The sequence below is a fragment of the Ictalurus furcatus genome, chromosome 19, assembly GCF_023375685.1.
Source record: "Ictalurus furcatus strain D&B chromosome 19, Billie_1.0, whole genome shotgun sequence".
NCBI classification, from domain to species: domain Eukaryota; kingdom Metazoa; phylum Chordata; class Actinopteri; order Siluriformes; family Ictaluridae; genus Ictalurus; species Ictalurus furcatus.
Window position 1 is genome coordinate 24,233,200 of NC_071273.1, and position 12,400 is coordinate 24,245,599.

Genomic DNA, 12,400 nt, shown 5'->3' on the forward strand with positions numbered 1-12,400 from the left:
TATTTTGATTTGTGATAAAAAAGAAGAAAAAGAAAAGGCAGTAAACGCGCTTGTGTGTGTGTGATCATCTTCCCTGAATCTGCCGCTGGTATTTCCAGTGATTCGTTCATTAACACTAAATTATTTGTACGTAATAACTCACTCAAAAAAAATGACGTAAAATCTCAAAACCAGCAGCTGTGTCTTCTACTGATGTAGACTATTCAAGTTTATGATCGATGGTCGCACAAACACACAAATAACTCGCTCGCATTTCCTCCTTTACGAGCACATCCGGCGCGGGTACGGCAAACCGGATTTGCAGCGTCTTCTCAGTTTTAACCTGAAACTCTGCAGTACGACGGGTTTTAAATTTCTTACCAACCGCCTGCTTTGATGTCGGTGACCTGAAGGATCAAATCATTAGCGGGATAGCTTTACCGCTGACGTATGAACTCAAAATTATTTAAATAATTGACCCGTGTATCGTGTTTAATGCGAAAACAAAACGCACGTCTGCGTACAAATTTATCCTGTGAGCTGGATTTCTGCTAGAAAAAAAATCAACAAACACGAATTAACACCTTTTCTTATTTCTACTGTATAGAAACAAATTTGCCTCAAATTTACTGTTTTTGTTTGCTTCAGAAAGTTAAAAAATTTATAATAATGATAATAATAACAACAAAACACAGCAGTGAAATGATAATAGATCGATAACCAGCACACATTTAGCGATACAAATGATTTCAGTTCTCTGTAGAATTTGATTATTTATAAACAACAACAAAAAAACAAGCTTATTAGTCTACATTACAGCCGACAGCGCTTCTTTAAAAGCGTCACATGACCTCCACGTTAACCAGCGACGCTCTAAAAAGCCGAAATTCGTGACTCTTTATATCTCCACTCGTGATTACTGAATCATTTCTTTCTTTCCAAGGCGCTGATTTGTTTATGCTTGTAAACTACTCGTAACAACACACCCGAGCTTTATTAACGCTTTATAAACATGTTATAACACAAACGTCACTGATTGCGACGCCGCTAACGACATGCGAACCATGTAAACGTTGTTATTCCATCAGTCATGTGATCAGCCTTTTTACTGTATTATAACAAGTTATGACAAAAAACAAACAGGAAAACGGATAAATATACGAGTGTGTGCTATCATGCGTGCTCTGAAGGAGTCTTATTTCCTGTTTATTCTACTGACAACTGTATGCACAGGCACGTGACAACACACACACAAACAGTCGCACACACCTGACGGAAGCACAACGCTGCATCCAGGCCTGCTTTTATTTACCTTTTAAACTTGTTTTTTTAAAACAGACGATTCTGGATTTTATTTCGAGCCGTACTAGATGACAAAGCACGAGAGAGGGCAAAGCGACGGAGGCCGCAATAAATCCCCCTATTGTTCTTTCCACAAAGTGCCGCATATTTACGGCTTTATGTAACTCGGACAGGAGGAAATCTGTCCAGGAGCGAGCCTGCAGATCAGATAAACGTCAGATTGGGTAGCAGTGAGGGTTCGGAACCAGGAACGTGAACCCGAGGAGGATTTGTATGGGAAATTTACCTCAAAGCAAACACGATTCTGACTCATTTCTTATCATTATTACTATTATTATTGTTTTTAATTCCTAATCTAATCTAAGACTCTGGTCTGATTATCATTCTGAATTTCTCCATCCCCCCATCCTGCTATACGTCAGGAAATGTGATATGCATTTAGAAGTCAAGTTAGTCTTAGGAAATAAGACAGAATACACACTTTTTCAGGTGTAAAAACAAACAAAAAAACAACAACAACAAAAAAAACATGTAAATGTCCTACACAGGAATCTTTCTCTTCCTTGCCCCTGTGACAAATATTGGTGTAAGGTGTAAGACATTTCCTTTCTAAGTAAATAAATAAATAAACAAACGCACACTCGAAATAAGGATATTAAACCCCAGGCTTTTCCAGTCCCTTCCCAAGAAATATGATGATATATTTATTTTACTTCATGAGACTCCCATAGCACATAAATACAAGTCATTTGATATGCACTGTGTTTCTACTGTGTATTATATTGCACACTACACTCTGTGTTATGTCACTGCGACTCCACCTACACTTTAATACACCTCAAATAAAAACATAGGTCACTAATAATAGAAAGTAAACAGTTTAAAACGCGTGTTTTCTAGCCTAAATCACGCTGCGGCTAATCTAATAGCGGGGTGTGGAGGGATTGAAGAAGGCATTACTAAACAGGGGATTCAAGACACCGGATCGATCCCAAATACCTCATCGCTCTCTATTTTAGTACACTACAAACAGGGTATGACATAATGCTTTCTTACGCCCTACGTAGTGCCCTACATGCGCCATTTGGGATTCCCCCCCACCTCCCTCCACATTACCAACAGCGCCTCCGCCATTTTCATAGACCAGCAGTGTAACATCAGCGACACATAAACAACGCCGTCGTGCGGTTTTTTTCTTCTTCTTCCTCCCTTTTACATTTTCTTCATCACCACAGATTATTAACCATTTTTATATATAAAAAAAGATAAAAATCGGAATACAAGTGAGTTTAACGAAATTAGCTCGAGCTGTGATTAAAAAAAAGCTTTGCTGACGACGACGACGACGGCTAGTCAGCGCTAACAAAAAAAAAAAACCGAGCGTGCTAGCTAGCGAGCTAACTGTTTTTCGGAAAGAACGTATATATATATTTATATATAGAGAGAGAGATTTCCCCCACAAAATTAGTTTCTTCATCCAAATATCGATATTATTTGACGTTTACTACTATACTAATATATATGTATTACTAGTAAAGGGTTTAAATCGGCATCCGAGGCGAAGGGAATAATACTGCTAGTTAATTAATAGCTTCATGCTAACAAGCTAACGTTACGCATTGAGGACGCGGATTGAATTACGCTCGTGCGCCGAAGAGGAAAAAAAACCCCGTTAAACTCTGCGTTTTAAAGCGGTTTATATTGTAATATTTTAGTCAGTTTGGATTTATAAAAGTCTCGTTTTTGTATTATTTTCTGTCAAGTGTGTCAGCGGTGAGGGTTTACACCGTAAACATAATGATAATGATGATGATGATAATAATAATAATAATAATAATAATCAGCAGTTTTGCGCAGTTGAAGGTGAGGGGATGGAATTGTATGTGGTGTTTAAAAAATAAAAAACACAATCTTGTTTTTATTGAATGAAATGAAATGCATTGCGACAGGGTAAAGCTAGCTAAATCATCCTGAGGATATTTTGAGGTAGATTTTCCCTCCAAGATTTGCAAATTTAAAAACAAATACACCACCACAGGAATAAGAGATATGTATACATGTCTCTTCATTATAATAATGGAGCTACACAACTACAAAAACAGGGTTAGGTTTAATATTTGTATGATTAAGATTATAATCAAGGATTTATTAAAAAGCCCTTGGCTTTAGAGTTCAGCTTGTGGACAGTTTCTAATAAAAACAGCCTGGTGAAAGGGGGGGGGGGAGCTCTGGTGTTGGAGCTCAGATGGTCCAAATTACATCTAATTTCAGGAATTAAACCTTAAACCCTGTGTGTGTAGGTTCCTACAGACAGTAAGAACTAATAACTTAATGTATGTAAAGCCTTACTCTCTAAAGCAGGATTTAAAGTGTTCCCTGCTCCAAAAACACCCATTTTATACTTTTATATTCAGTAACTTCACTTGGTGTTTCTCGCTGTTGCTTATTTTCAGTCCACATGGACTCGGTGTTGGTGTGTTTTCATGCTCCAGCTCCAACACACCCAACATTTCAACACTATCACCAATTTTTAGTTTCATATATGGGTCAGAGAGCTGGATCTGATCTGTTACAGGCACTAAACTGTGTTCAACAGATTTACTGTCTGATTTTCCTTTGTAGATTAAACCGAAATCCTTTCTCTATCTCTCTCTTTTTTCTTTTAAAATAGCACTATGTCTGTGTGTGTATGGGGTATGATGTACCATTGTAAAGGTTGTGCTATGCTACATGCTAGCAATGCTATATATATAATATTTTATATATATATAATTTTTATATATATATATATATATAAAAATACACACTACTAAATTGGTTCACAGGTATTTAGGGTTACTAAAGCATAACGTGGTAGCTGTATCTGTTGTCATTCTAAAATTTAATACAGGAGAATACACTGATTTCTAAAACCTTACAAGTATTGCTTTATTATTATTATTATTTTAACGTGAAACCCTGAAATACAAGATTTGAGAAAGAAAAGACATAAAGCTTGCAGTGTATTACTCATAAATGACTATTTCCAGGGGGGCTTACAGGACTAGCCAGCTTAGCTCTGACACCACTGGCTATCTGCCAAACCATTCTCAGCCAAAATACAACCATATGAGGAATTTATGTCACCAAAATAAACAGGATAGGGCTTTAAAGACACACAAAAATCCATCCAAACCGTGCCCATTAACCTTACACCAGCTGTATCTCCAGCACACACACACACACACACACACAGAGACACACACAGACATGTTGACTTCAGCATAGGGTCAGTTCATGTTAGCCAACAAGCTTTAGCTGTAACCTGATAAAAACAAGCCATTTGAGTGGCACACGTCCACACAGGTGCACATTTTAATCGAAATAAAACCGCATACCTGTATCTATGTCCACTGTAATAGCCTTGAATGGAGACCAGGACCAAAACAATACTCTCCACTGCGGATGTGTTGAAGAAAAGATGGTTTAAAACGCCAAAAACTGACACTGCCCGCCTTTTCGGGTCCTTTATTATTTAATCTTGTGAACCCCGACGCTTTTTAAAACTCAGAATATAGTTTTTGGTCAGTTTTTGACCCTCTTAATTTTTTCCCCCGGATCCCTTCAATCCTGTGCAAAAAATGGCGGCCTTGGCAGAACTGCCGTAACCCCGCCCCCTCTCCGAAACCACGCCCACACTAGCTAATCACGCCCTTCTCCGTCATGACGTCCTCCGCCTTCGCATTCTGAGGGGTTTCCCGGGCACAATCGCAGGGGCTACGCGGGGAAGAGGGTCCGTTCAATGGCGTTAGCAGCAGCTGCGTTACACCTTAATATCAACATCAAATAATACTGCACCATTTACAGATTTTGCACTGCGTTTGACTGTGTTTAACTCTGTTCAGACGATATACATTCCCAAAATGTAACAAGGTTGGATTTGTTAGCATGTTAAGTTGTATTGTTGTGTGTAAATATGATTTTATGCTAAAAAAAACAAAACAAAAACCAAAAACATTGGAGAGTTCCCTTACCAACTTTGCACTAACTTTATATTACTGTTTACTACTGAGATAAATCTAGTGTTTTACATAAGGACAATTACCGGACTGTGCACAAACACCCCCCCCCCCCCCCAACATACAATGCATGGGGATAACTTATAAACAAATATAAACAAACAAATAAATAATTGGCACTTTTCCAGACGTGGTAAAGTGACAAAGTAACTGATAGAGTATTGTAACAGAATGCGCAACTTTAAAATAAAATATGAAATGGAAAATATAATCACAAAAATAAGCAAAAGTGAGATATATATGTATGAGAATCAAATAAAAAATTATAAATGAAATAATTTAAAAATAATGAAATAAGACCAACATTAGTTTATCGATACCAAAACAAAGGTTGAAAATATGTTAAATATATTGAAAATGTGTTTTCAAATGCTTTTAAATAGTCCTTAATGTAATTTCCTGTTTGATGACTTATTTCAAATTAATTTCCCAACTTTCACTTCTCTCTTTCTTTTTGTCATTAAGGACTGTATCATCAATGGGGAAGATGTGTTTATGTAAAATAAATAAATAAGGAAATATCTAAAAACATTGGATAAAAAATCCTAAATTCAGAATATAAGAATGCGTAATATCCATCCTGCTTGTTTTCTATGCAAGACGTCTTGCATAGTTCTAACATCCAGGTGTTTGAAATGTCCTAAACCCCGTGTACTTCCTTTAATCTGATTTACATCTTCACTGTATGAGCTACACATATAGAGAGTAGGTCTTGTTTAAACTTAACACTCCATATAACAGGGATGTTAATTACGTTTTTTATGACTTTACAAGGAGGAGGAAGTCGAATTCCAGCCTGAACATTTCCCTTTTTTGTTCCCACTGAATGTGTGGACAAAAAGCAGTAGTTTTCCTCTGTTTGGACTGACGTGCACCTCTGTGAGACCCAAACAGGAGGAGGCTGTGTTATATAACCTGCCTTATACTAGCGCACTGTCTTTATTACTGAACTGGAGTTTAAAAAAAAAAAAAAAGAACGACCAGATCTCATTAATGCCAACATCTGGCTGAAGAAATTAAATATTTCAAATAATTAGATTGTATGTGTGTTATTTCTAGGTGGATTATGGCAGTGCTATATACTATGTAAAGCAATATTTAGCTCAGTTTTATGTCCTGATAAGAATTATTTTTTTTATTCTCGAATTAAAGCTATCATAGTAAACTCTTATGCCCTGTGGATGCACATTATTTTGATGGAAAGTCACACTGCATATTGCTCCATTAATAAATATTCTTATAGAGTAAGGTAGAATAAATGAATCTGCGTCCTCATGACTGCGCATGCGCATTACCTAAACGCGGGGGGAGGGGGGTACGCATGCGCAGTGCACCTCGGGCGGTGATGTAATGTCCAACAATGTTGAAGGTGAAAATAGCGAGACGAAGGCAGAGAAAGACATCGACTGAAGGATTTGTGAACAAAGCAGTACTGGATTTCCGACTTTTTAAAATCTAAATAAGGATTAATTTAAGCAAATTAACGTTTTCAACGACGGTTTTTTTAATCTTCGGATATTGCCGTTTGCTGGATGAACGACATAACACTGGAAACTATTTTTCCCCATTTCAACGTCGATTAAGGTTCTTTATACCTTATTTTAATATGATGAAATTTGTCTTTTCATTTAACCCCACCCGATAAAGTTTGTACCTTTAATTGATTAAAAACGTTGCCCTTGAGCAGTAATGGCCACTTTCTATTTTTTTTCTTTTTTATTGTTCTCCTTTCACGGACAACACGGTTGGCTTCGCAGTGACGTCACAAATACCCGTATGTGGGCAGGGTCGGAGCTACGAGGGGAGAGAGGCGCGCCCGGAGTGTCGACGGGGAACTGCGCATGCGCGTTGCAGATAGCGAGGTTATTTACATTCCGATAACTTTGACTCCGAAACGTGAACATGAAAACTTACATATTACGTGAAAGTTAGGTTAATATTAATACCCCCCCGCCCCCCCAAAAGGATTTGTTTAAACGGGATATTTCAAAGTTAAAATTACGCTAACCGCTACAATGGCTTCACAAGCTCCACTACGGCTCTGTGGTTGCTATGTGAACGACTTCTCAGCTGTCCAATCAGCGAACGGCTTGCGAAGCTTTCCAGCCAATCCGAGCGCGAGAGGAATGTGGTTGGGGAAGGAGAACAGCGCATAGACGGGACGCCATTAAAAATTCCGCCGTTTGCACTATTAAAAACGCGCCACGTTTTATTAAAGATATTAGAGGGTTTAAATAAAGTATTTAAGTGAACTTGATAATATAAGCTCACTTTTTTTTGCACATAAAGCGTTTAAATATCGGGGATTTTTAAATCTGTGCCAGTTAAGCTCTGTGGGTGTGGCCTGCTTTTTTTATCCTAGAAAATGGCCGCCGTTGAGTATGTTTCGGAGTGATGAACTATTCTAATCTTAAATCCTTCCTGTGTTTACTGTTTGTTTACAACTCGTTTATTTTTGGCTTTATTTATGATGAAGGCTAAAAAGGAAATCCGTGTGCCGGAAGTAGTGTGACGTCGCAGTGTGTTTGCGCACGCCAACGATTTTTAACCGTTGAGCGTGCGCGCGCTTATCTGTTCTGTATTCTAGAAAACACACCCGGAAGTACGACCAACCAATCAGAAGACAGAACCGAATTCTTTACCTTCCTGTGTGGAAATGTAAAGCAAAGGAGCTCAGAAGTTTTCTTTTCTTTGTTTCTTTCTTTCTTTTTCTTTCTTTCTTTTATTTTTTAATTTGTTGTATAAACAGTAAACTTAGATATTAGGCTTGTAAATGTGTACTAAAATAAGATTTTTTGTTTTATAGTATGTTAAACTGTAAATTTGCATCATTGTGCATATTAATGTTATTTTAAAATGAGTTTAGTTAAGATTACAGCAGATTCAGGTTGAGTTTATTTACATTCTGAACATTAGATTAGAAATTACTTTAGAATTACTTAGAAATAACTTTGTGTTTTTAAAAAACAAAAAACAAACAAACATTAATGCAACATTTAAACCTGTTTAATTCAATTGACCAGTCTGAGGTCTTTAATAATAGATAATAAAGTCGCCTTTTTTTGTTGCCGAGTGAAAACATGTTTATTTATGTACGTGTCATTGATGTAAAGCCTCTTCTTACAGTTTGTACTGAGTTCACATTTCACGCCTGATTTGGGTAAAAGTCAGAAGGAAACATTTAGTAGGAGGGAATTTCCTGTTTTGGTTTTAAATCAGAGTTTTGAAACTTGCTGCTGTCGTTTCTCGCCCTCTTCTTACATAAACACCTTTTCACTCATTCAACCGCCAACAAAACAATTAAAACACAAACCAATTCCATTGTCTGCGTTTTATTTATTTTTTTATAGTGAGGTGTATAATTTCTATTCTGAAATATTATTTTTTATTTATTTCCTGTGTTAAATATTGAAATGTGTGGAGGTTTTTGTTTTTAAAATCTTATGTTCTCTGAGAAAGGGACAAAACTGAGGTTTTATAGTACAAACGCTTGTCAGTTGAGAGAGTCATGTCTTTTCTACTTAATTAAACGCAACACAACCATCCATAATGAGCTACTCTTCTACCTTTGGCTGTATGTCTGGGGTTAAAACTATACCCGTTTCTTTATTTAATTGTTTAGACAAACACATTTCCCTGATTGCCTTAAATAGTTTGTAATTATGTGAGGGAAATTATTCATTTTTCTTTTGTAATAGTATTGTTCTTGTTCTGTTTCATTCTCATCTGAGGATAACGCCTAAGAAGGCCATGTCATGTCACTGAGATCAGTACAGAATGTTTATCTGCTTACAGAGACACAAACATGTTCTTCTGTTCAATGTTCATCTAAACATCTTCCAAGATCCTAAAACAAAGCCTGTTTGAACTGCCTCAAACCGCTTCTTATCGGTACACAGGAGTGTGTCATGCTCTGTGTTTCATATATATAGTAGTGGTTTAGTACAAGGGCTTCAGAGCTCTCATTATTCTATCCTGCTTTATTCTATCCTGTGTTAACCATCTTTCTGTAATAAACCTTTTTACCTTCAGAGGACGAGTCTGTGAGTGTTGTCTAATTTTCCCGACAATTTGGCGTCTCCTGGCTGGACTGCACGAGTCCTTCAGCTTTTCTGGACAACAAGCAAACCGGAGGACGCTCGTGGAAAAGTTTTCACCCTGAAGTCCGTGTTAGCACGCAGGCGGTTTGCCCTTTGTTGTGTAAAGTGAAAGACTGATGCAGCCTTACCACTGACCGGTAGGAATCATCAAGAATTTAGAATGAGAATTTTATGAAGTCAATGTGTATTGCTGTCTCTATGGAAGGGAACATCCAGGAACTTCGCCTCTGCGACGGCAGAGATATTGGTGTTTCTTAGATCACAGCTTCAAAACTAAGATATATACCGACGGGTGTGTATATGTGTGTGTGTATATATATATATATATATATATATATATATATATATATATATATATATATATATATATATATATATATATATATAATATATGTATATATATATATATATATATATATATATGTATATTAATATTAGAGAGAGAGATAATACCGGTAAAAATATTTGCTTATGGGAAGAGTCCGTTTCGAGCAATAAATAAGCAGAGTACTTGTTAAGGAGCGCAGTATTTTTGTGGCGGGTTATTATGAAGTGGCATGCCTCATTCCATCATATCAGCGGTACATGATATATTTGGCAAATTTAATGCACAAGTAAATTTTACTGAGATTAAAAAAATAATAATAATAAAAAAATAAATTATTAAGAAAAAAGAAGGGAAGAGAAAACGGTAAGTCCTACCAAATTGCTGTATGTGGACTCTCCCTCACAGGTAAACTCTTTTACATTCTTAAGGTTTGCTCTATTGAACCTAGAAGTTATATGATTAATTTTTCTGTCTGTGCATGAGAATGCATATTCACTTGATTTTTATAGCATGTTAAATTGATTAAAACTTTAAAATGAAAGTTATAGAAGGTGTAAAAAAGAGAAAAAACACATATGGGAAAAACATGTAGCAAAGCACATCCTGAGACACATGCTATGGTATGTACAGGGTGCTCATATGTTGGTCCTAATATCACGTTTATGCGTGTGAATTATGGGGAAGGATGTTTGAACCAGTATGATGTATGGGTTAAAGAATGTGCTTTCCTGGAAAAAGGTAGTTTTAGTCTCAGACAGTTAGAACAACAGAAATTTAATTTGGAAGCAAAGAAGAGAGATATTCCTAAAATAATTTTTAAAAAAGCACAGTTTTTGGCAGACTGGAGGGCATTTGCTGAAGGGCAGAGTGAGGCACATAAAAGAGAGAAAAAATGGCAGGCAGGGCCCTCATCTGTTTCGCAGTGTGCTAAATTGCAGAAAGCCGATCCCGACCCGGACTCCGCCCCACCACGACACCCACAGCCAGGAAGGAGGGAGGAACCTGCAGTTTGAGAGGCACCTCTTCACGATGAAGCGGCCCAGCCTACACCACTCTATCCGAACCTGTCAGAACTGATCCACCAACCCCCACCGAACTATGCTCCAGCCGTCCTAACTTCACGGGTGGCGTTACACACGAGATCCCAAGTGAATGGACCAACAGCATTGCTGCCTGAGGGCTTCAGACCAACAAAATCAGACAGAGAAGGGACAGTGCACGCCGTGGTAAATGCCCCAATGCTGGAGGTGGCCAGAGAAGGAGGCCCTATGCTAGTTCACATACCCTGGACATTGGAAGACATCAGGAGCAGCATGACGCATTTGCCGGTGCTCCACGAAGTAGGACGACGAAAGTTTGGGGATGAACTTCTGATATTCTTCAGAGAATTCAGACCCACCACTCATAAACTACAACGACTGCTCATGGCGAAACTTGGCCTGGACTGAGTCAAGGTTTCACCTGAATTCCCAGAGAACGATGTCCACCTGATCAACCCACAGTGGGATGATGGAGTCAACACAAGGTACAGAGCACAAATCACGGCGTTCCAGCAGAGGCTGACGAACACCTTTCCTGTGCACCTGGACGTGACAAAAATAGCAAAGTGCAAGCAGCAAGATTCAGAGACTGTATCCCAGTATCTATCTCGTCCCACTGAAGTCCATGATGCAAATTAAGACCAGTAGCACTGGCAGACGGACAAGCAGCCGAAGACACGGCGTGGGTAGCACATCTCAGAAACAGCTTCAGGAATGGTATGAAACCAGAGATCGTTGCTCTCGTAAAACGTCAACGCATTACCTGGGATACTGGAAATATGACTCAGGTAGAATGATATGCAATCCATGCAGAGAAGCTCCTACGAGAGGCAAAGGAAAGAAAGATGGAGAGGAGAGAAAGACCAAAAGGACGCGGATGAGGAAGGCCAGGTAGCAACCCCCACAGATACAACTTTACATCTTTTATCTGTGGAAAAGTTGGACATTTTGCAAGAGACTGTCCAGAGCAGAAGCCGACTGATGGGTGGAGCTAAGGGAAGGGTGAGGCACCTGGGAACAGAGTTTGGGTGTCTGATGTCACCTCTTATCAGTTAGCTCACAAAGAACAGGAATATATGCACACACCCACATCCAACATTAGTCAGACTGACAATTCACAAATGTCTGACCCAGTCATGACCCTTAACCTTTTTAAAGTATCATGCCTCTCCTTTTACACAATTACCATGCATATCTCTTGTAATTAATGGACAAAGTATCACATTTTTTTGTAGATTCAGGAGCAACGTATTCAGTAATAAAACACTGCGAATTAAAAGAATCCCCGAAAACGAGTTCACGGTCACTGCACTCCATGGGCGTGACGGGACATTCAGTATTAGACCTAATTCAGTCTTCATGTCCAGTCAATCTACTGGGCAGGGACGTAATGTGTGTTTTACACTTAAATTTGATTTCCTCACCTCAGGGAGTAACAATAACTGATGACTCATCTTTGGGAACTCCATTTGTTAGAGAAACGGAGCTCTGTGTTTATCAGTGGTCCATGCATAACGAGCCTAGAGCCTGTGCTCGTTTGTTGACTTTGGCACATGATAAGATGAAGGACAACTGTGTTGATTTTATGCTGTC

At 38.2% G+C, this 12,400-nt stretch overlaps 1 protein-coding gene across 2 annotated transcripts in view; it reads right to left on the bottom strand.

Moving 5' to 3' along the window:
* The window catches only part of kmt2e (lysine (K)-specific methyltransferase 2E), a 50,241-nt gene extending 44,860 nt beyond the window's left edge, over positions 1-5,381 (bottom strand). For both annotated transcript variants that reach the window (XM_053649815.1, XM_053649814.1), the window contains exon 1: positions 4,659-5,381. The gene's annotated coding sequence lies outside the window, so the exon portion shown is untranslated. The remainder of the gene's footprint in view (positions 1-4,658) is intronic.
* Between the last annotated feature and the right edge of the window lie 7,019 nt (positions 5,382-12,400).